Source organism: Copidosoma floridanum, unplaced genomic scaffold (assembly GCF_036245765.1).
Source record: "Copidosoma floridanum isolate Cflo_tuat_1 unplaced genomic scaffold, Cflo_Japanese_pri ptg000013l, whole genome shotgun sequence".
NCBI lineage: Eukaryota > Metazoa > Arthropoda > Insecta > Hymenoptera > Encyrtidae > Copidosoma > Copidosoma floridanum.
Window position 1 is genome coordinate 26526879 of NW_028321890.1, and position 23720 is coordinate 26550598.

Genomic DNA, 23720 nt, shown 5'->3' on the forward strand with positions numbered 1-23720 from the left:
TACCAAAGTCTTTTTGTATGTTTCACGAAAACAAGTGAATTTTTTATTTATGCACGCGTGTTATTAAAATTTTTTATTATTCCTCATAAATTTCATTTATGCGCCATCTGAAATTTTAATCGTCCCTGGCATGAGCGATTAATTGAATTGATAAAATGAAATTTAAATAACATAAAAACTAAAATGAACAGGTCTTTGAGCTCTCCCCGTCATTACAACATTATTTGCATACAATTATTTATCTTTTTTTTTTTCATATATTAAAATTACATTTATAATTATGGATACCAATGGTACGTTTCAAGTAGTTACGCCACGCGAAGCTAATCTGAAACATTTAAAAAACCATCTTACGAGCGAGCACTCGCGTGGCGTAAAAACACCACCTGCTCAGTTCCTCAATAAAGGTAAAAGGATGCTAGGTCATCATTAAAGCGCATTTCATTTCTCATATCCTCACGCGAACGTTTATTAATGCAATAAACACGTCAGCACCCACGTACGTACCTTTCATTTAGCAGAAAAAAAAAAAAAAAAAACTTATTTATATTTTTTTTCTCATATATGCGCACGCAGCGCTCCGTTGTAATATACGACGTCCAAGAGGACTCAATTAGGCTGTAAAATGAACGAAGATAATTCCAGCTGTATTTCAACGACACGCGCATGCGAGCCTTTTCGTCGAGTCCTTGGATCTCCAAGAGACGCGTCGGTCGAAAGTACACTCTGGTATATAACATTGTGCTCGTTTCCAGATGTTTTCTCAAAACTAACGACGCTCCCCATTCTCAGCAGCACTAGCCGAAAGCCCCTTGCCATGTATGTATAGGCAGTATCGAGAAATGGAATCTATAGGCCACCTCCGCTCCGCTCCACGGATTCACCGGCACCTGAAACACCAAAAAAAATCAGTGCTTGTAAAAAGTTTTATTACGCGTTGACGCGAAATGGCCCCTCCGCGTTTGTACGCCCGCGCACAGGGGGAGATAGGAAGCGAACGGAAACGCCGATGTTTCTTCAAGTGTGATTCCGCGCGCCTTGAAAATCCGCTCCTCCCCGGTGTAATTTACGCAACGCACATCCTTCCCCCCGGCTTTGCTGCCAATTAATTCCGAAAGATCCTTCTTTCGAGAGTCGTATAGAGACGTCGCGTTTTCGGGCTCTGGCGTGAGTAACGGCGCGCAAGTGCGATCGGGAGCAGAGGCGATCGGCTCAAGGCTATCTGGAAAGAGCGGCGAGGTAGAGAAAAATAAAAAAAACAACACCGCGTTATTTTCGTCCCGCCTGATTCATCTTTCTCTCCGTTCGATAAATCCCGCGACTCGAGCCAGAAATTTAAGGCCTCCTGATTGTAAATTGTGGAAAGCTCCCTGGCTCTTGTGTACTATCAAAACCTTTAACGAAATCTGTTCGATCTTATTGTATTGACCTTTGGTACGTAAGAAAAACTAAAACTTTCCTAGCCCGAACCGATTGATCAAACCGTTTAATCAGAGCTGCAACATTACAAAGTAATTAATAATTCACGAAACACTTCCGCGAAATTCGCTCTATCGATAAATGTATAGCGGAGCGCGTAATTGGATAAACGCACGGTATATCACGTCGTTCGGAATAATACAAACGGCAATAGTAGCAACAGAGTCGGTACAACAGCACTAAAACACGGCGTATGTCGGCGTGGTATGAAATTTCATCGCTCCGCGGGCTTCGGTGGCGCAGGAGCTAGTGATCGAGCCGGCGGTAACAACTGTTCGTAAATAGAAGAGCAAACGATCGCTGAAGGCGGATATTATTCAATGAAGCTCACGTGCACGCGCTCGTGTGGAGGGAAACGAATGGACACGCCGTAGGTACAGCTTTCGTGTGGAACGCGCTTTTAACGAGACGACTGGTGCAGGGAGACCTGCCTGTTACATCTGCTGTGCGATGTGTGTGCGTGTAACGAGAGAGTAATGCTCGATTTTCCTATTACGGGCGAAATGGTTGGGGTTTTATTGATGACCGGTCATCGTTTTCTCGCCGAAAGCCACGCGATGGATGGACTGTAGTGCGGCACAGCGCGCCCCGAGTTCCCTCTCTTTCGCGAGCCGACGGATGAATAGGCTTGTTGGTCTGCTTGCCGTCGCTCCGTGTTTGTTAGGGGCTTCGTTAACGAGTTCCAGTGCCACGTAGGTGATTCTTTTTTTTATTCTTACGGTTTTTTAATGATAGATTAAAAATTTTTTTTTTCGATTTTTCGTTAGGGATTAATGAATGGCTGGTAGCTTTCTTTTCATTGATTGAGTGAGAAATTAATTATAAATACTCTGTTGTTTTATACCTTATGGACATTTTCCATTACTTTTGAAAAAATACGACTTTCGTCGTTCGATCGTGCAGGTCGGATGGTAGAAAAACTCGGCAGTAACCAATACTAGGTTTCGAGTCTCGTCCAATTTTCATGTAGTATGTGCATGACAACAGCAATGTGTCAAAGGATATTATTCCCAAAATTTTTCCCATATCTTCAATGATTCATTAAATAAAGCAGCAAGATAATTATTGATTGATAAGCCTACATGTTTATATGTGAACGTGTACTTTTTTTTACAACTATCATGGCGTATTTTTTTTTTTCATGCACATACGCACACAAAATGATGTTTATTAGTACATTTTGTAGAGCTTTTTTTCCATCAAGTAAGATCAAACGAGTTGGGTTTTTAAATTTCTAAAAAAATTCCAAATCTTTTAACAAAATACAAATGATTATTACGTTTCTGTGAAAAATCTGATGTCCTTTCAGCTGTACAATAAATCGTTGGCTGTGAAAAAAAAATGTAATTCCTATTCATTTTAATTGCAAGCCAATCAGTTAACATGTTCATACAACTTCCAGAGAATATACTACTGTAGATGTAACTTTGAATACACAACCGCAATGAAAAAAAAGACACAAAAATCCAAATTGCGATTATAAATCACGAGAGGGCACAAGTAACAGAGAGATTGATTTTATTTACAATTAATCGCGTTAAGCTCATTCCTCACACCGCAGCTACGGAGCTCCGTGAGTTTTTTTAAAAATTACGATATACACACACTCGAACAAACGACGGACATAACAGTCACCATAAGACATTAACGCCTCTACTCCTCCGTACCTACAACACGTATTTACACGCCGCACGTACGTCCCGCAAGATCGAGGGTCTCTCACGAGCAAAAGCCGCTCTCTCTCTCTCTGGTGGACGCAATAAAAGCTTTTTAACGCGGTGCCGCAGTTGGCATATGTAATCCGCGCGTGGCCTTTCTTTTCGCCGGCCTCGCGCGTTATTAACGAGACAATTTCACGCTCGAATGGAGAATGAGAGTTGCAAAGAAGCAACAGAGAGAGGATACACATCTCGGCGCGTTACAGCTATGCTCTTTCCCCGTAATTGATTTGTACAGGTCGCCGATGTATCAATTAACGTCACCCTCTCTTTCTCCCGCACAGAATTGCACTCCTTCGTCTTCTCTTCTTCTTCGCCGACCAAATGAGCGGGGGCACCTATAAAAGTCGCGCCCGCAAGATTTGCGGCTGGAGGCCGTTTTCACGAGTGCTCCGCTGCTCCTCTTCGTGATATATACACCCAACTATACGTCACTCGTTCGCTCATCCTTCTCCCACGCGGTGTGCGCTGCCATTATCAGCCGATTTAACGACACGCGTGCCGCCATCTAGCAGCACCTACCCGTAATAGCCGGGGCTTTTAGTTATGGCTGCTCGAGTCTCTCCTCCCCCTGTTCTCGGCTTGTTTTCTCTCTCTCTCTCCTCTCCGTCTATCGTGCACGTGGGCGTGGCTTTGGGGGCTCTTTCTCTCTCGCCCCCCTCGCGTGGCTCTTTGCTCGAGGACGTGAAAGTCCCGCTGGTCTGGGCGGGCACCTTCCGTGGCTGCTCTATACGTATATAACCGCGGGTTCGCTCTACTTCCTATATCTGCTCGTTTCTACGGAAATGACAAATATTTGGTCCTCATTAAGTATCGCCCGATGGGTTTCCTATCTTTTTACTTAAAGCTGGTTCTTTTGGATTGTTGCAGTAAAAAAATAAAGATGCACTTTGCCAATGGATTTACAAAAATTAGATCCCACGAGGTTTCTAAAAACTTTTGCTCCGTAATGTGTGTTCAGTAGTAAATACACCGAGTGGCATAGGGAAAAAAGGACCGTCGGGGGATGGAGAAGGAAACTATACGTCAACTCTAATTAGGTTTGGCAGGTCGCCAACAGATGGCAGTTATGCCTTACGACGCGACCTATATAAGTAACAGTCGGTATATAGGTATACACCAGCAGTTAGGCTTGTCTCTACCTTACCGGCGACTTCCTGGTAAACGGCCTCTCGACTCACACCGCGCGGTTGTCCCGTGTATCGTAAACTTTACTACCCACTAAGCCGAGGCCTGCGACGTGATGGAGAACGTAGTTCAATGATCGTCCGTAATGCGCTTTATGGTTTGTTTTTATCGACTTTGTGCGGTACTTCTCTTTCGCACTTCCCCTCCAACGAGGGGGGACTCGGCCGACGTGCCTTTTTCGTTTCTCCTCCCCTCTTTCGATCCCACAGCATCCTAGTTAACATGCGTGTCGCCATCAGGACTTGTCTATAGTTTTCTCCTTCATACGTATACAGGGCTTTCTACACCGATAAATTATTTAATCCTTCGTCAATTAATTATTTCGCCGATCAATCGTGAGTATAGGTTGCAAGTAAATAAATCAACGATTCAATGAACCTTAAAGCTCGCCATTGTTAATTTGTTTACGGGGCGAAAGGGCGCGCTAGAGCTTTGGACAAAAAAAAAAAATTTATGCGCACCGGTAAGAGCGATTATTCACTCGCGCTTGGCCTGGCACCATGAAAAAGCTCCGCGGATTTATACGCCAGAGGCGCCCAGCTTGATCTTGCACACGAACGCGATGTGCATGCCCGTGCAAAAGCAAAATGCAGCTCGCGCATACGTACATATGTATATATATATGTATACCTATACGCGTGCTCGCACCAATTGAATTATGCCTGAACGAAATTGGGATACGAGTCGCGGGACACCGATTGCTTCCGAGTTATTTATCGCTCATAGACAGTCATTTGCTAATGGGCCGCGTGCCCTGTGCTTTTACCTCCTATACCCCTCCCTATTTGGCTCTTTGTCTCTCTTTCTGTCACCAACTTTTTGGCCTTTAGTTATTCCCCGGCCTCGAAATTTAAACTATCTCTATTTTATCCCCTCAAATATATTTCTCCCTCAAACGAATTTGATAATCAGGGGTATAGGCATCCAACTATTACATGAATTTAAATGGTAAAAAAAAGGGGTAGTTTCATTGAAATCGATCGAGTGTAATACAGAGCTGAAAGCGATGTAATATGTGTAAAGTCATCGATCACGATCACAGCCGAGGAGAGCAAAGGGGAAGAGGAAAAAGGAGATAAGAGAGCCGCAAACGGCCGTTTAAAGTACGTGCAAAGCATCGCATTACCGGCGTCGAGAGACGACAGAAAAGTGGCTCGTCAATCGAAGAGGTATATATAACACGTACTTACCTACGTGCGAACATATACACACACGCCCAAGAAGTAGGTGTAGCAGCGTGCGAGCGAGCGCGGATCTTTATCGGTTGTAAAGGAAGACATTTACGATCCATAAAGACGTTGGCCGTTGCACGGGGGCCGGCCGAGAGATAGAGAGAAAGCAAAACGCTCCTTCGGTGTGTAATACAGCCCCACCCGCGCCTCCGGTGACTCTTTCAAGGGCGACTACTGGCACGCGTCCGGCCGCTGTACTACGGTGGAGAGTGACTCTCCTCCTCCTCCTCCTCCTCGAGATTTACAGGTTACGCTCTCCGCGGTAACACCTCGTAAACTTGGCTTAACGACTTTAACCGGGCCTAACTGCTTCCTTCCTTCCTTCCTTCCTGCAATCGAACCCTCTCTTCTCTTTGCCCTGCCTGTCCCTTCCTCTTCTCCCGTGTTCTCTTGCATCTGTTTTCAGGCTCTCGTGGTCGGATGCCATTATGTGCGAATGAGCTCGACGAGAAAACGGCAAAGAGAGCTGGTGTCTCGTGAGATCCTTGGGGCTATCGTTTTTTAATTTCAGGACGGCATGTGGCGAGGATGTGGTGGCGCGTGCAGTGTATACGCTGGGCATCATAAAAATTTTCGCTAAAGAAGTGACCTGATGGGTACAACGAATGGGTTCACATCTCTTCAGTCGTTAGCTTATTTTTTTTTGTTTTGCTGTCTGACGAATTAATGTTTTTCTACTGCGATTTTTGCAATTTTTTTTTTTATCAGGAAACAGTCCTGCTATGATTAAGTGTTATGAAACTTAATTAATACTAAAATATATTATACATTTTTGGTGACTGTGCTAAAGCAACCGTAAAGGTAGTTTTATCGGTGTTTCAATTGTTTTACAATACGTTAAGTGATAAAAATCCGATTTAGTCATCCATAACGTTGTACCGATATTTCGATCAAAAATTAACTTGACTTTCTTTAGGTATCATTTAAGGTAATATTATAAAAAATAAATAAAGTAATGTCAAATGTGGCAGAGAGTACAATTATTTATGTACTGACATATTCAGTTTGCATATAATCAAAATTTACAACAGCTGCATTTTAGCTGACGAGTAAAGATTTGAAAATAATTGCATTATCCTTGTAAAGGAAGGCAGTCGCAACGATTATTGATACACACTCCTTTACGTCCAGATCTAGTGCATGCCGCATTACACTGGCCAGGAGTACAAACGTATACTAAAAAAAAAAAAATTATAACGTCACTGTAAAAAGTTTTTTTTTCCAAGATAACCATTTTTACCATTGGTATTAAAACTTACTTCCGGAGACTGCAGTTGTCAGGTAGAGGATTACGGCAAAGAGTAAGAAGACAAAGTAGATGGCCCTCATGGCTAATTTTTTAATATCACTTTATGGTTGCGTCTTGCTAAATAAATTAATTACTAACGGCTTTTGAAATCGCGGTCAAATTTATACATCAAATTTCGCCTGATTCGTATCAGAGGCGAAGTTTACGTGTGACTCCCAGCGTCTTATCTCATCGTCTTGTGTAATACACAAACAAAGAAAATTAAAATTGTTACGCAAAGGCTGTTGTCTTGATTACAATATGTTTGCATAATTAGAATAATACTGATACTTTTTCTTATCAAGACGCTCATATATATTAATAAATTTTTATTTACATCGATGTTTATTTCTTAGCGTTATCATTTTTAATTACTGTGTAATGTTATTTTATGTATTTTTTTTTTTTTTTTTTTTAATTTAACACGCATTTAGAGATAACATGGAAAGCTTATTTCAATAGCACATGATTCTTTATTAAAAAAAAGATGATAGAATAGAGTCCAAACAATTTTTTGTAAACCAATTGGCTAAAAAAAATTACGAAAAAGTCCTAGATAATAATTTCCAAACCTCACTTCACTTCATTATGAGTTGGACATGTGTATCTGTCGCGTCGTGACACCCTTCATATGTTATACCTACCTTAGTTCACAGACCCCTTAAAAATCATACGTGCATGTAAATGGCTGTAGGCGTAATGTAATGTGGGTAGGTACTAATGGCACTTCGATCCAACGCAGTAACAAATAGCATCCACGATACTATTATAACGTAAAGGGCCTCGACTCGCCACCAGCTGAAACTCCAAAGTGTACAGTGGTATAGATAAAAAAAAAAAAAAAAAAAAAAATCGCTCTCACGAATACGGGAGGGAAAGACGTATCGTCCGCTTTATGATTTGTTTTGATTACACTTCATTACCATTTCACGCCTTTCTCGGGAGGTATACGTACGTATACTCGGTGTAGAGGAGCGCATAACGACTGACAGTAAATCCGTGGCGTTGATTTTATCATGACGTTTATGAGCGTCATTATCGGCCGTGATACAACCGGGGCCCCATGCTAGCTGTTCCGTAAAAGCCTACGCCTTTGCGTGGGCGGGGTAGCAGAGGAGAAGAAGAAGAAGGACGAGGGAGCAGAGGTGGAAGGGGAGCCGAGTCGAGCCGTACATTGTATATGAGTGTTGCGTTGCTGTGAGGCTATATATACGATGAAAGAAAAGGCGGAGGGGGCTTCCAAGGGGCAGGGGCTTCCGAGTTGAGCGATCGTCCGATAGATTGCGCTCTTACGAATTATCTCGTTAAATCACTTTTGGGCTTGATGGATTTTTTTTTTTGTTTTTTTTTGTTTTTCTTAAAAATTACTTTGTCTCTGATAAACGTTTTTTTTATTAACCAACCGACACAAATGACAACTTTTTTCAAGATTACGTGTACAGTTTCATAAATTTAAGTTGATAAAAACAAGGGGAATGAACTTTATCCAGGCTTTGAGTATTCTGAATTATGAACATCCGCGAGCATTTTTCACGAGAAGTAAAAGCAAGTCTAGAAAAACAATTAATCCTCGGGAAATTTATCGTTCTAATATATGTATATACTAGACGTGCACACGTAGGCCAGTGCACAACAATGCATCAATTCAGAGGCCGAGTTAAAGCCAGTGAAAGAGCGAGGGAGGGCGGACGGAAAAACTGCAGAAAAATAGTACATTGAAATCGTGTTTACGAAGGCCCGGAGGCCGAGCGGAAATGGCCCGCGTACAGCCATTCGGCTTCCGCGTGCATTTCGCGCGTTCGGCCCCCAGCTTTGCTCGCTATCGCGCGAAATTCCTGAAATCTGGTCCTAGCGCGGTGGTATTAGCATTTAAAAGCGCGCAGTTGCCGAGGGAAGCTACAGCTAGCGTTGGTGGTGCTGGCGGCGCCATTGGTCCACATTTACACAACAATGAACGGGGCCGCGCTCCGAAAACTCCAAGAATCCCCGGAGAGCTGCAGCTCCGAAAGCCCTGGGAAGAACTACGTACCGCTGCTGCTACTGCGAGGCGACATACAGAGAGCGAGAAAAAAATCCAAGAGAAAAAAAAGAAGCCATAAACGAAGAGCGCGTAGGGAAAAAAAGCGAGGACAAAAACACGAGTAAAAAAAAAAAAAAAGAGAGAAAAATGAAAATAAAAATAAAATAAAAAGTAGAAACGGAGATGGCGAACGGTGTGTGTATATATGGGTACAATGCAGCGAGTGAAACGGGCCCGCCGTCGTATAGCTCGCGTCTCCGGCGTGTCCGTTTTCTTCCACAGCTGAAGGGGAGCCTCGAGGGCCACGCCGCGATAGAGGAACTCGGGTCCCTCGTTATTTTTTTCGGCCTCTTTCTCTCTCTCTCTCTTTTTTTTTCTTAGTTTTGGAGTCCATTGGAGAAGGAGGACCAAGCATACCCCGAGTTGGATATTTCTAACATGACGTGCCCCCCCCGTCCCCCCTCTGATTCTGTGTAGCAGCATCTCGGAGCATCTCGTAGTCGTCGTCGGAGTTGTCGTTTCCCCGTCCCCCTCTCACCGGATCCCCGGCATCCTCGGCTCTCGTAGGGCACACGGGGAGACGAAAGAGAGAAACAGCGGGACGAGGGGGCAAGTCAAAGAAGGATGTGCCGGTTGCGACGTTGCCAAATTATCTTCCTCCTCTCTCTCTCTCTCTAACCACTTGATATTCCTTCTTACATGAGTCGATATACCTGCCGATCGGCCGTTTGATCCGATTCCTTGGATATTCTCCGCGAGCAATGTAACCGGCCGATTCATTACGGGACGGGGCGACTCGGCTCAAACTTTTCTCTGAAATCAAACGCTGACTCCTTCTTTGAATCCTGCCAATCAAGTGCTACTTTGAATTTCGAGGGCTGTGCTGCTCCATTTTTTCTTTTTTCGTTTGTTATCCACCCACAACAATGCAGTGAACTTGACGAAAACTTCCTAATGAAAAAAAAGTACGTTAAAGACCCGTCAGCCCAAAGTCGCTATAAATTCCGCTGCTCTATATCACAAGGTGCATTATTGATCGCTTGTTTTCCCCGGAAAATTTCAAAGTATACCTATACACGCTTACACGCTGCACCAGCAGTTATACGTATATACATGTATACACAGAGGAGAGGGTATAAGCACATTTCGCCACGAGCATCGATCATGTTCCCGCGAAAAGACTTCGATTATAGCTTCTACAAACTCATAACTCAACCGGTGCTTAAGTGCACCGTGATATTACGTTACAATTAGATTTACAGCTCACCTCTATTTACACGTTGCCGCGTATACATATATATTACGTACAAAACGTGATATCTGTTTTACTCGCACCCGAGCTCGCAGCGCATTAACCGCGTTTGCTCCCCGCAATCCACTACGATTATTTTTTTTATTTCTCTTTTTGCTAAATCTCACGGTTTTTTCCCCTCGTTCGAAATGATACACCCGCTTGCCAATTAATCAAAGTAACGAGCACACATCCACCTTTACCGCGCCGAGGTCCATTGTTCGGCTGGTAAAAAGGGCCCACATGAGCACACGCGTATGCATCACCGACGTCTCATCCGCTCTCTCGGGCATGTAGGTATAAATAAATACAGCAAGACGAAGAAGGTCCGTCGCAGCCCACCGCTCATCCCCGCTCTTTTTCGAGGCCGCGTGCATTTTCGCGGTCGTTTATTCAGCGCGAGGCGGCGGACCACCCGTATACAGGACCCGCTGTACGTGTGCTTCTGATGCTTAGAGCTAAGCGACCCGAGTTTAATGCTTCTCTCTCTCTCTCTCTTTCCCTTTGCTAGAGTTCATGTCATATATATGTATATATTATGGCTGCTGTAGCAGCACTCAATAAATATCGCTCGTTCAATTTATCGCTTGGCCACTGAGTTACTCGCGACGCGCAATTAACACGCGCTCAATCTCGCGGGGATCTTTCGCTCTCTTCCTCTTTCGCCGACGGTATATTCCGGTAGCTCCAGCCAAAGGCCCTCCCCCGTACCAGTTGCAAAAGCGAGAAAGCCGACTTTAACACCGTACGCGTGTATAGTGCACGTGGAGGGCCGAACGCGTTAAATCGTTTCGCGAGCTGATGGATATCTGACGCCAGTGCGCGTGCACACACACACATCCCCTTCTCGTCTCGGTGTAATATACTACCGCTGCTATACCGTGCACGCCGCCTCTTTTTGCGAAGGTATACTACCACCACTACAGTGGAGTATCAGCTAGTGCGAGCGTGGGTTGTTAATTTGGTGAACTCTCCAGTTGTAGAGGTTTCATCGGGGTTTTTCAGGTAAACATGCAAAAAATAAAAATAGTCTAAATTTATTTGAATTGTTTAAAACGTTTTTAAATACCAAAATAAATACACAATTCTGCCATCGAGGGGAAGATGTACGTGGGGTTTTTCCGAACAGCCGAGCTATAGATGTATACGTGCAGAGTTCGGATGGGTGCATAATATATTATATGCATGGAAAAGTCGAAGCCAGAAATAACGTGTAGTCGGTATGGCCGTGCACAGAAGAATGGGTATACGGTTCACAGGGGTGGTGCTCGCACACAGGGGCTCAACGACCCGAGCGAGTAGGGTGTGAGGGCTAATTGTGATACACTCCGCGGGGAGTTGGTCAGGGGTGTACTTCCCTCTCGCTCTCTGTTTCCTCCTTTTTCTTTCTGGAACTTGAGAAGAAGAAGAAGTAGCAGCAGCAGCAGCAGCAGCAGAGGGAGGAGGTTCGCGTCTCGGGGGCTGAGACGTGTAAGCTGTGCTGTAGCCGGACGGAGCAACGGTGTTTTTCATTTTCTTTATATCACACCCCCGGCGCTCGTAAAACCATTACCCGTGACCGAGAGACGTTTCGAGTGCTGGAAAAGAAAACGAGGATGAGCTTCTCCCCTCATATATATATACCTCTCTCTCTTTCTCTCCGGGCCCCGTGAGGTTCGGAAAAAATAATAGCCTGGGCTGCCCTGACGTGATAGGTACGACGACGAGTTTGAGGATATTTCACGCTCCTCTGCATCCGTGTTGATCGATTTCTCGTGACTTTTTCTTTGCTCTCCATATAGTTTGACTCCACCAAGGATATCAACCAAAGCATCGAATAAAATTTAAACTGGTACAGCCTTTTGACATCCTCTCGACAGAGTGGCCAAAAGATTCAACTTAAAAAACTGAAGCAAATCGCAAGACTATAGCACGTAGTCCCTCCGGAGGGAAAAAAACTATCCACGTCCACAGTAGCTCCTTCTCCCTCGTTGCCCCTTGTATAATGTATATACACCGTTTTTATACACAGTCTCGGTGATGTACGACGATAACAGAGAACGCAGTGTTACAGTACAAGCCAGCGCCACTTATTCTCGTCCCCGTCATTTACATATTAATTGCTTCCCTCTCCCGCCCCTCGTTTCTCGTTCCATCGCGCGCACATGTGCGTAAAGCTCGCAGACGCTTTTATGCAGCCTCACGGGCCTGTACGTGCTATCTCGAAATGAAGTCGGCAGCAGGCGGGCGCGGGAGTACACGCGCGTGTATGAGGCTTGGCTTCCCAACCGACCTCCCCTTTGGGAGAAATAAAGTTTTCTCGGCAAGCGATACAGTAGTGCAGTGTGGTATAGCTGCCGCCGATCGACGCGATTCCACCCATCCGTCCTCGCTGTCTTTCTCTCCAACCAGCTCCCGCGGACCCTGCCCAATCCAAGGCGAGAACTGCCGTTGTTTTCACCGGCTAGTAATTTATTTTCGTGACGAATTGCCTGCACCTATATACTCTTCCATTTCTTCTTCATCTGTTCGAGCCCTCCCCCAACTCCGGCTTCTTTTCTCCTCCCCCTTGTGTCGCGTAAGTCCCCCTCTCCCTTTCTCGGGGCGGCTGAAAAGAAAATGTCACGTTTTATCAAAAGCTCTCGCGCAGGCGCACTCGCACGCTCTCCGGCACCTATAATTTATTAAAGCTCGGAGTGAAAACAAAAAAAAAACCATCCTCCCAAAGTAGAACGATGCCAGCTCTCGCGAAAAACAGCGAGCGAGAAAGAGGGGGAAGGGGCGAAGAGAGAGAGAGAGAGCGAGGGTACGATCCGTCTCCCTGGGAGATTTATCGAGTAAACAGACGTGTTCAAGTCCATTCCCGAAAATATATTTGCCTAGAGATTTCTGAAAAATATAGGCGTGCTCTTTTTTTTTTTCGTGCGTTCAAAAAAATATTTTCTTTTTTTTTTTATACTTTTTATTCTCAGCCGTTCCGCAACCGGTTGGGGATTCATCATGGTTTGAATAAAACTTTCCGCTTTTATTTTATTTTTTCTATCCAGAGATTGAAGAAAACGCCCTTCGAGACTTTTGATCGGATGTAGGGGCATTTGTTTTTTCCTCTGCGGTATGTATGTACTCAAACACTTTTTGTGGTAATTTTTTTCATTTTTCATTAAATTTGTTTCTTGACCATTGACAGGCAAACTCACATGTTCGCAAAGAAACGATGTATGAACATTAAAAAAAGGCGTTGCCTAAAAAAAAAAAAATATTACCATGTGGCTCATTTGCGTTATTTTCAAACGTCAAAACTTGCAAGCCAAGCCTCGAGTACGCACAAATCACCCGCAAAGTCTTAATTTTTTTTATTTCGCTCCCTTCCTTTCGCTCTCTAACGAATACTCCCCATGTAAACCAACTCTGAAGCCGCATCTATACTGGCAAATAGGCGGGATTTCAGCGCTCAAACGCCTACGTGCGAGCCCCGGCCCAGTTAGCGCTTGCAAGGAGCTCCCGAGCGATCGTAAAAAACTTTGAAAGTTACGTAAAAAGTATATAACACACATCGGGCATCGGTAAAAAGATGCGGATAATCAACTAAGCTCGCGGGGTTATCCACCCGCTCTCCCCTTTCGGGGCATAGTACGAGACGTGGCCGGCGTTTATATAGTACCCTCCCGAGGATTTTCCACGAAGAATATTCTCAGCTTTTCCGGGCGGTCGTCTCCGTCGCGCTCGAGACTCTACACGCGTATAGAGCAAAAGGAGCAGGAAGAGGAGCGCGTGGCATCCGATCCGCGCAGATAAGTCGGAGCGAGACGGAGGAAGGCCCCGACTCGGTCTAGCGCGTCTCTCTCTCCGGGAGACGCGAGCGAGCCCGGGCCATTCGTCTTTTTGTCTCGGGGCGTCCTCCGCCACTATACTATTTCCACTGCACCACCACCACCGCTCTATACTCTTATTGCTTCGTCGTTCCTCCATCTCTCGTTTTATTCCCTCTTTCTTGTACGCGCATCGTTTCCCTTTCCCCCCCTCCCTCCCTATATCTCGAGCACTCGTGCATGTGCCATCTCCTTCTTTTTTTTTTGTTTCCCTCTATCTTGGCTTGCGGAGGAGATGAGACGCCAACGGCGCAGGGAGGAAGGAGGGCACCGAGAGGTGATTCATCATCCGCGTTCTTTCCGTCGCTGGCTCTCCTGTTTTTCGACGCTCTTTCCCAAGCCCGGCGCCCCTCCTCCTCCTCTGCTGGGCGTGATAGAAATGACGAAAATATGTAAAAAAAAACAAAACGTGGGTTTTATCAATGTTTCGTCTTCCAAACGATGATCAATTGCTTGTTCCAAGTGTTAAAAGGTCGCCGTGCTTTTTTGGGACTTTGAAAATAGCAGCTGCGAGCCACCATTTTCTTCGCTCTCGCACGTGATTTATTTTCTTCATTTTCCAGCACGTCGATGATTGTGTTGCCTCGGTATTTCCGCACGTACTCCCAAAAAAATAAAAACTACCCTCGCGAACGGCATCGGCAACAACAACAAGAACTTTATATGATACCGACAGTCGAGCACGAACTGTATCCGTTTCGTAAACAAAAAAAGCCTCTCGCACCATCGAAACGAGCCAAGCGAGGCTCGTGTGTACTTGTTTTCTGCTCTCGTGCACACCCACACTCATTGTGACTTGGAGACGTGGCAGCGGCATGTGGGTAAGGCACCGTGTATGTATATACATCCACCTTTCACATCGCGACGGGGTGTCCCGTGCGCGCGAATCGGACCAAAACACGGTAGGTGTGGGTGAACGAGAGAGTCGCGCGATGATAAATTAATACACGCAGACGCGCATCAAAGTGTACCTTTTGGGGATATCGGAGTTGAGATTATGGCGTACAGCCGTGTTTTTGGGATACAACAGACAATGGAATGTGGTTTTTCTATTTCTCCGGGCAGCGAGTAACAGGGCTAGGTTGAGGGTTGGGGTTTTCAGAAAAGCCCCTGCGTGCGTTAAGAGCTCTCTCTTTCTCTTTCGTCTGATTATTCCTCTTTTTTTTCCGGAGAAACGTCCAAGCAAGAAATATGGATCGCGATAAAGCCTGGCTCGCCCGTGTCCGGGGTATCTCTCGATAAGAAAGTCCATCTGAAACTTTGAACTACGTGTGTGTATGTGTATACTTACACATGGTTTTTGTAAATATATATAATATAATAGTGCCCAAGACTACATCCAAAATAATTATCCTTTGCTTGATCCGGTGTCGTTGCAAACTGATGCTTGATCACATCGCGATTTCACAAAATATATAATGATGGAAAGAAAAAGTTTACAGATGAAAGACAGACACCTTTTGAGACTCTGATTACCCGAAATTTAAACGTAATTTTTTACTTGGGGCATTGATTCTCCCCTTTTATCACACTTCTGTCAAAATAGCTTAATATCACGAACTCGCCTCATATGCATTCGCTAGACTACCATTCAAACGACAGAAACACACTGGTTGCCGATCGCAGTTAATACAATAATCATGAGTATCTAACGATATTTTTGCTCCTTCCTGAAAACGTGACCACATGACATGACAATCACGGAGCTTGGAGCTGGAACGTAATCGGCAAAAAGAGATCGAAAGCTTAAAAAAAAAAAAAAAAAGGAGTAAGAAGCCCGGTCAGCTCAATTCAGAAAAGCGTGTCTCATTCACGCGCCGGGGCGAGACGGTGGAGTCGATCGATTTATCCGTGCAGCAGCGCATGCACTGCTCCCTCGCACACGCGTTCACGAGTAACGTCTCTCTGCACACACACACACACACGTAGAGAGACAGGCCCTTTGTCTTCCTCGTTCTTTCTCTTTTTTGTGCCGAAAGCCGTGGGGGGGGGGGGAAAGGTGGCATTCCGGTAATTCGGTCATGGGACTATGTGCAGCAGTAGCATCAGCACCGACGAGGGGGTGAAGAAGAAAGGGGGCTGGGCGAGAGCTCGAAGAGAGACAGGGAGAGGAGCAGGAGGAGGGGACCTGGGTGTGTGTATGTACATACACATCCTCGGCAGCAGCATCAGTGGCTCGGGAAAAAGGGCGATAGGGGCGTTACGAGGGATAAAGGGAGGGGGAAGAGGAGCACCCCGCATGGGGTAGTATAGAGCTCAAGCCGTGTGCAGTGCGCGCTCGCGACACCGGAGCCATCTATATTCCCGGAGATTTATGGGCTCCAGCTCTGGCTGTTGCTGCCGATGCACACACTCGCCCGTATCCCGGACACGTATGTGCATGCGACAGGGTAGGTACAACGCAGGGACACCACGAGGGTAGCCGCGCGTATTGGTACGTGCGATGTGCCGGCGCGTCGGTAGTGCCCCCTGCCGTGACGCTCGGTGCAACGCTTGTGTGTATATACATAAGGTTTCCGATGCTGCTTGCCCTGCGGGGGTTACGCGCGCAATTCGCGCGATGCGTTACACGGGTATAGCCCTCGCTCGTCCGCCTGCTTCTGCTTTCGCCGATGAATAAGAAAAACAAGAAGAAGAAGCGCGGGAAGAAGGAGGAAATGAAAGTGGAAAGGGGTGAGCCAGACACTCGAACGCGCGAGAGTCCTCTGTGTATTGCCGCTGTTTCTTCTTTTGGCTCGCGCGCGATCGTGGACTTTTTTTTTTTTTTTTTCATCACGGGCGGTAGAGAATATTTGCTGGTTGCGCGTGTATATTCCGGTGGAAAGGGGGAGTATCTGTGAGCGCGTGTACGGGCTGCCGAGAGCTGCCGTACACCTAGGGACTACCTCGACACGTATAGGTGTATTTCGAATATTCCGAGATGAACGTGAGAATTGGATGTGCGTCGAATGATGAATTATTGGGCGCGTTTTTTGTTTTATAGCGCGTAGCCGCGTTATTTATGCCTTCTACCGTACGTACGAAGGGCTTTTTGATAGCTTAATTTATGAGTGAGAGGCTGGCTCGATTTTCTGTGTGTATTTTCTTCCCTTCCTCCCACCGAGCTTTTTCCTTTTTTTTTTTTTTTTTTTCTGTTAATTTTAATACTCCAGAGAATGTCTGTATTAAAATGATGCATCGGATTTTTATTCTAATCCAGAATTTATTGGCTCCTGCATGGGACAGGTGTTTTTGCATCTTTATTGTCCTACAACTATTTTTTTTCTCCGAATCTCTTTTAGCGTATAAATTTTGGATTTTCAAGTTAACAGTAAAAAAAAAAATAAAAAATCATTTTATCATTGGTGATAAAAAAATATAAACAAATTACACAGTCGATGAATAAAAAGACTTTTAATCCTTATCTAATGATTCAAATACCACATCGCGGTGTCCAATCCGTGCATAGCTCACTTTCTCTTCCTCTCGCTCGTAAAACCACATCAGGCAATCCCAGCGCGTCAATACATACCCCATACTCCCCCATAAAACGATAAAGTCCCCCCTATCCCCCCCTCAGAGCCACGTACGGCTGCACTTAAAAAACGAAGCAACACTTCGCGATGCGCGTACAGTACGTGTACATGTAAATATATAACACGTATTCCCATCCATCGAAATTTCGCGCTCGCAAAATACATGATCGTCGTTGCAGTGCGTGAGATACATCCATATTCTGCCGGCAGTACATGATACAGAGCACACATGCAGGAGGGAGAAGGAAAGAAAGAAGGGTATGGCGAGGGTTTTAACGCTGGAACGGCCCCCTCGGCGCGCCCGTCCATTCGCACTCGGCACACACTGCAGCCGTGTCCGCGCGGCCTCCACTTTGCCGAGGGGGATGATGGTTGGTTGCATGTATACACACTGTACACCCTGTACCTATACCACTACCCTCTTACCGTGTCTCTCCACGTGCACTCTGCTATTATACCTACGTTATCTGTCTCTGTGTGTATATGGTAGAGGAGCACCGGAGGAGGGTAGAACAGCAGGGACAGGGAAGAGGGGGGGGAGCGCTTTACGAGCAACCTGTGGTAACGAGAGCGATAGATAATAACCGTTGCCTTCCTCTTCCCTCCCCACCTCTCTCATTCTCGTTATTCTAGCCGGCTCGCTTTTATGTGTATGTGTGCGTATTCCAAGCTTCTCTCTCTCTCTCTTTGGCCTCGTCAAAACTTCCGTTACGTGTTTTCCGGCTACCTTAACTTCTCGGGTGGGCCCCTCTTCCTCTTTTCCTACTTGCAGTTTCCTTCTTTTATTTTTTACTTTTTTTTTGGGGGGGGAGTCGTTTCGCCAGTGCAGTTTTGCATGCGGCCTCGTGCGCGTCTATGTACCTTATACCTACTCTACTCGTTGCGTCGGCAAATTCGTGAGTTATATCTCTGATGTGCGAGCTCAGCTGTAGCTTTCGGTAACTTTACCGTGCACCAACTTTTCGTTTTACACTGTTTTTTCTTCCTTTTTTTTTTCTCTCCCCTCTTCCTTCCTCGTTTGCTCTACGAGACTGTTTTTGCGGGTGCGTCTGTCTGTGCGGGTACTAGTTGTTTGTTTTTTTTGTGAATCTTCGACGCGTCGTTTGCCGTAACGAGGTAGCTACGGATCTAACGATGTGTACACATCCACGAAAGTGCTCTTCAACGGCGTAATTGTGTTTTTCCTCCTCCAAGTGCGATTTTTTTTTTTATTATTTCCATCCGAGTTTCAGCAGTGTAGCCCTATAAATTCACCTCCCAGTCAAACCCCTGGAATGAAAGAAAAATCCGAAATTCAAACTCTCCGTTCGGCTACGCGGGTGCAAAGGAAGGTGAAGGGGAACCATCGCCCTGACAAAATCCAGACTTATTGCTGCGGAATCGGGAGGACCACGGTATGGGCACTTTTCCTTAAATTCCCCGAATGTCCCCGGTGTTCTTCCCCTCGCGTTTCCAATCTTCAAACGTCATTAATGCGACGGCTTTTTTTTCTCTCTATCCAGCGATGCCTCAAAGACAGAGAGAGAGAGAGGTCCTCGCCAAATTTATGACGGCTTAAAAAGTGTCCCGTGCTCCCTTGAAAATCCTGATAAATGCGCGAGCGAGTGAGCGGGTTGTATCCATAGGTATTACCTTTCTTTTTTTTTTTTTCATCCTCTTTCTCTCTTTTCTCTCCTAGGCCAAAGAGCAAACCCATCTTCCGCTAAAACGAGCTAAACTTGAGCCTCGGTAGCGAGGGGGCGGCTCGTCACGCGCGGACGGGCTCCTTTTGCGTTGTTCTCGCCTCGTCTGCGCCCGTGACTTTAATTGGCTGGATCGTCTGGTGCGTGTTGTTTGTGCAGGCGCTTCCGTACGAGGAAAAGCGTGATGTAGGGGGCCGACGCAAAAATCGTGCCAGAGCGCACGATACTCTCTCTCTCTCTCTCTCTTTGCTTTGGCAGCTGCACCGACCATTTTCTCTTCGTCGCGTTGGCAGGGCTGGGAGTTTGTTCTCGCGGCACAGGCGATGTGCTTCTCAAAGTTTGTTTCGATTGATGTTTTCTTCTTCTTCTTTTTCTCCCCGTGTTTTTTTTTTTTTTTTTTTTATTTCCTGGCCTGAAACAGACACAAATCACGGGATTACTTTCGAGTCCGGGGACAATGTGACTTATCGTGAATTTGGAGATGAAAAACATAGGGATCAAAAGTATAACACGTGCTCCGCGTGGTGAAAAAAAAAAGCTTAGCTTTTAATGATATTGAATAATTTCTGTGGGGACTCACGAAAGCATGTCGAGGTAATTTTTACTCAACTAAAGTGGGGGGGCATCGTATAAATTCAGTCGAGAGAGACACTCGCGCGGGGATGGAAAGAATTTCATTAGACGAAAAGCTACTCGACGATGAACTCCCTCGGAGAAAGGGTAGGGGGGGAGGTTTCCTCGCGGAACTTTGAAAAAGGAAAAGCTAGCGGTACATGTGAAAGGAGACTAGGGAGAAGAAGAAAGAGCCCGCGACACAATGGACGAGCTGCATAATGGCCCCGGGCATGAACTCCCTCGCGAGTGCGTCTTTGCTCTGCTGTGTGTATATATATATATACATTCGTCGTTTCAGGCAGGAACGAGTGGTACAACAAACGAATGCGTGGATAAAAAAAGACGAGCAAATAAAGCGGCGCGTGGAAAAGGGCTGGCTCAGCTCGCAGACGGTGCTGCCAAGAGTTCAAAATCTTGCCTCCTCCTACTTTGCCGGGAAAAAAAGAGGCGAGGGATGCAGGAGGACAAACAACTTTTTCGCGTTGCCCCGCGGATGAGTTATGGCGTTTCGGACGGCGAGGGAGGAGGGATGTTTTGGTCGTGGTCCGTTTGGCGCACCGTGCTTGTATAGCGAGATGGTCGCAGCAGGACGGAAAAGAAGGAGCGCTCGCTGTGTGCTCGCTTTCGTGAAAAATAGAGAGAACGGTATATACACACCGTCTTGCTATACTGCTGCTTTTTTGAGAGCGAAAAGAAGATTCGCAAGAGCCGAGTTTATGTGCTCGAGAGTATCGCTCTATGGACATCATAAAAGCCACCAGAGCGTCCATCGGAACTTTTCCTGTTTTTAATGCGTAAGCGCTTACCTTCGCCTGCCTCGTGTATAGACGTACACGTGTGTGGATGCAGGGCTTTTTGCCCTTTTTTTTTGCCGGGCCTCTAAATTATCGAAGCCCAGCCGTAAATAACAATCAACCGCGGTTATGCACTTGCGATTCGTTTTCCCCCAGCTTGTGTGGATCCGTTATATTCGACTGCGTGCCGCGATAGTCATTTATTTTGCTTCCGACTCTTCTCCTCTCCACCCCCTGGCTTTTCTGATTATTCGGCGGGATTATTTTTTTCCTCCAAAACAAGGCTTTTTTCACACGATTGTCTCTTGTAGGTGCGTTTTGTGTGCTATCTTGCAGTCCTTTTTTTTTTTTTTTTTTTTTTTTTTTTTCTCTCCAACAAAAAACTTACTAAAGCAAAGTTATCTTGTTTATCTTTAAACCGATGATTATAGCTTTTTGTTCATCGTGGAGTTGAGAAAAGTAATCGCTGTGTGCAGCTGTTACTCCGTTATGTTGTATTTCTTTCAAACAAGAAACAAATAATTAAAAAAAATGATATTAATAACAAGAGCTAAAAGAGACGGGGAGTTACACACAAAACACAGCTAAAAGAGCGCAACGTGTGTGCCGTTGCTCCAGTGTGTCCGGCAGCAGTGGTAACACGTGTCGCCCTATGAGAAAAGAGGGAAGCGACGGTAGAAGCTGAACCAGCAGTGGCAAGATCCTCCTCCGACGGGGGCTGCTGTGCTGCTGTAACTGCGATGTATATGCCATGCCCGGGGATCTTTTTCGCAAAGCTGTCACAGCCGACGTTCAATACTCGCGCCGGAATATTTCATGCAAAGGGGGGAGACATCCTTCTTGAGACAGAGGGAGTAGAGTCTCGTTTTATTGCTCGCTGGACTCGTTCGCTTGCTCGCCTTTTTTGCACCTCAATATGTCTCCCCGAAATACAATTTTAGATTATTACGAAGGCCCGTCGTGAATCTTCCGCGGAGTCATGTGGCTTTGGTTTCGTCCGCTCTGGCTCTCACATTTCATCATTTTTTTTTTTTTTTTTTTTTTTTTTTTTCTATGACGTCTCTTTTCATTTTGCTCGGTAATCCTTGCAGTGGGCGCAGATTGGTTTTTGTGGTGGAATAAAATCCAGCTGTGGAATAGTAACGTTTGTGGTATTGAGTAATGACCACGAACAATTTTCTACGAGACAATCATGCGAAAATCCGAGTTTCTACTAATAAAAAGAGTTACGCCGGTGTACGTTAGGCATGATCCTCACGACAAACAAAAACATTTTTTTTTTTTTTTATGAAAATAATAGCCGTTTCTCCAAGCATTGTCAAAGAGGATTTATTTACCATTTAAATTAAGGTCCAATAGTTAAACTGACCGATTTTGGGTGGTAAGTTATTGTACTTCTATGAGATGAGCAAAATCCTCCTAGAATTTTTATGACACGCTGTATTGTATTAGCGTAATGGGAGTGAAACGGCAAACATAGAAAGTTGGATTATGCATAAATTTATATTAGCATCACTCTAAATAACAACTGCTATTTTTAAACTATTAGTATAAGACGGTATCCTAGTATTGACTAAGATACTGGATACTTGATAGATTGAATTATTTTTTATACACTGAGTGCAATTCCCAGCACATATTGTAACGCCTGAGTGAAATTAGTTTTTCACATACTTGATTATTTTGATTCTAGATTGATAGTTCAAGAGCTGTAGAAAACATTGCTATTAACTATAATTCAGAAGAATGTTTTTGACTCATAAGAGAATGTATGTTAAATATCGCAAGAATAAGTGAAAACATCCCGAAATTTTTGGACCGTTTCTATATTGTTTGATGATAAATTCTTCCAAATTATTGGGATTAGTAAGGACTTGTTAAAAAAATTGCCATTTTAGAACATAGAATTTTTATTTTTTTTCCCTTGAGAATGTTAATCGAACAGAAAAAATTAAAAAAAATTGTATTTTCAAAATGAAGTTTTACTGTCAGCTTTAGGAAACATATTTGAATAAAACTTGAGAGTATGAAACTAGAGTTTAGTACTCTTTTGTTATAAAATTATGGTGAATAATAGAAACACATGAAAATAAAATAACTATACTTCTAGCACTCGCACCTCTTATCAGCTTATCTTAACTTTTTACTCCTCTCCTCGTAGGAAAAAATAACCAATTCCTCTCTCAGCTTGTTCATTTGTCTCGTAGCTTCCTCTCGTACTTACTGTACCTTAATATTCATCTCATCTTTAACATTCCTCATCTGCTCTTCTACTTCTATTTAACAATCCTCATGCACTGGATTTCTACACTGATCTAACATGGTTGTTCTTGCTTCTTATATTTGGTGTCTTTTTTTTTTCTTACTCCTACCTTGGCTTGCTAACATTGCTAACCTTGAATGTACTCTTGGTTGTTTTTCTTCCTCTTTTCCAATTAATTTTTTTTTTTTTTTTTTTTTGGTTGTCACTCTTCTTGTCACCTTACAAGTCATAGCTATACTAACCTCGTTTTCATTCTCTTCCCGAACGTTTCTTCATCACTTCCTCATTGTCTCGTGCCTGTTGACCCACACTTGTCTCTAACATTTTCTTCAATTTGTAAGTTCGAGATGACACAAGCAGTGTTAACTTTATGTTTCAGGTGAGTGGCAGAGTCAGCACCAGCCGTTACTGTAATGCCAAATACCCAAAAAAAAAAAACAAAAAATCGGATGTGAGTTAACTTGTCGATGTAACTATAGCAGCGATGGCGGCGGGACTCTCAACGCTTATCGGTCGTGGCGAACGAAATAATGCTGCTGCCGGTGAGTGCCTGTCTGCCTGCCTCCCCCAGAGTTAACATACCACACATCCCCCCACGGACTATCTCTCCCCGAACTTTGCTCGTGACACTCGACGATCAGTTGCAAAATTTCGAACTTGATTTCGTTTCTTTGCCAAAACCACCACATCGGCAACATATACCACCGTCACGCCTGTGCACAACATCCGAGACAACTCGTACGTTTTATTGTTGTTGTTCTTGTTTTATTTTGCGAATCTCATCGAG

General features: G+C 44.8%; 1 protein-coding gene across 1 annotated transcript in view; it reads left to right on the plus strand.

Moving 5' to 3' along the window:
* Positions 1–23378, plus strand: part of Ubx (ultrabithorax) — a 160197-nt gene extending 136819 nt beyond the window's left edge. Inside the window, exon 4 of the mRNA XM_014363812.2 lies at positions 23313–23378. The gene's annotated coding sequence lies outside the window, so the exon portion shown is untranslated. The remainder of the gene's footprint in view (positions 1–23312) is intronic.
* Positions 23379–23720: the final 342 nt, after the last annotated feature.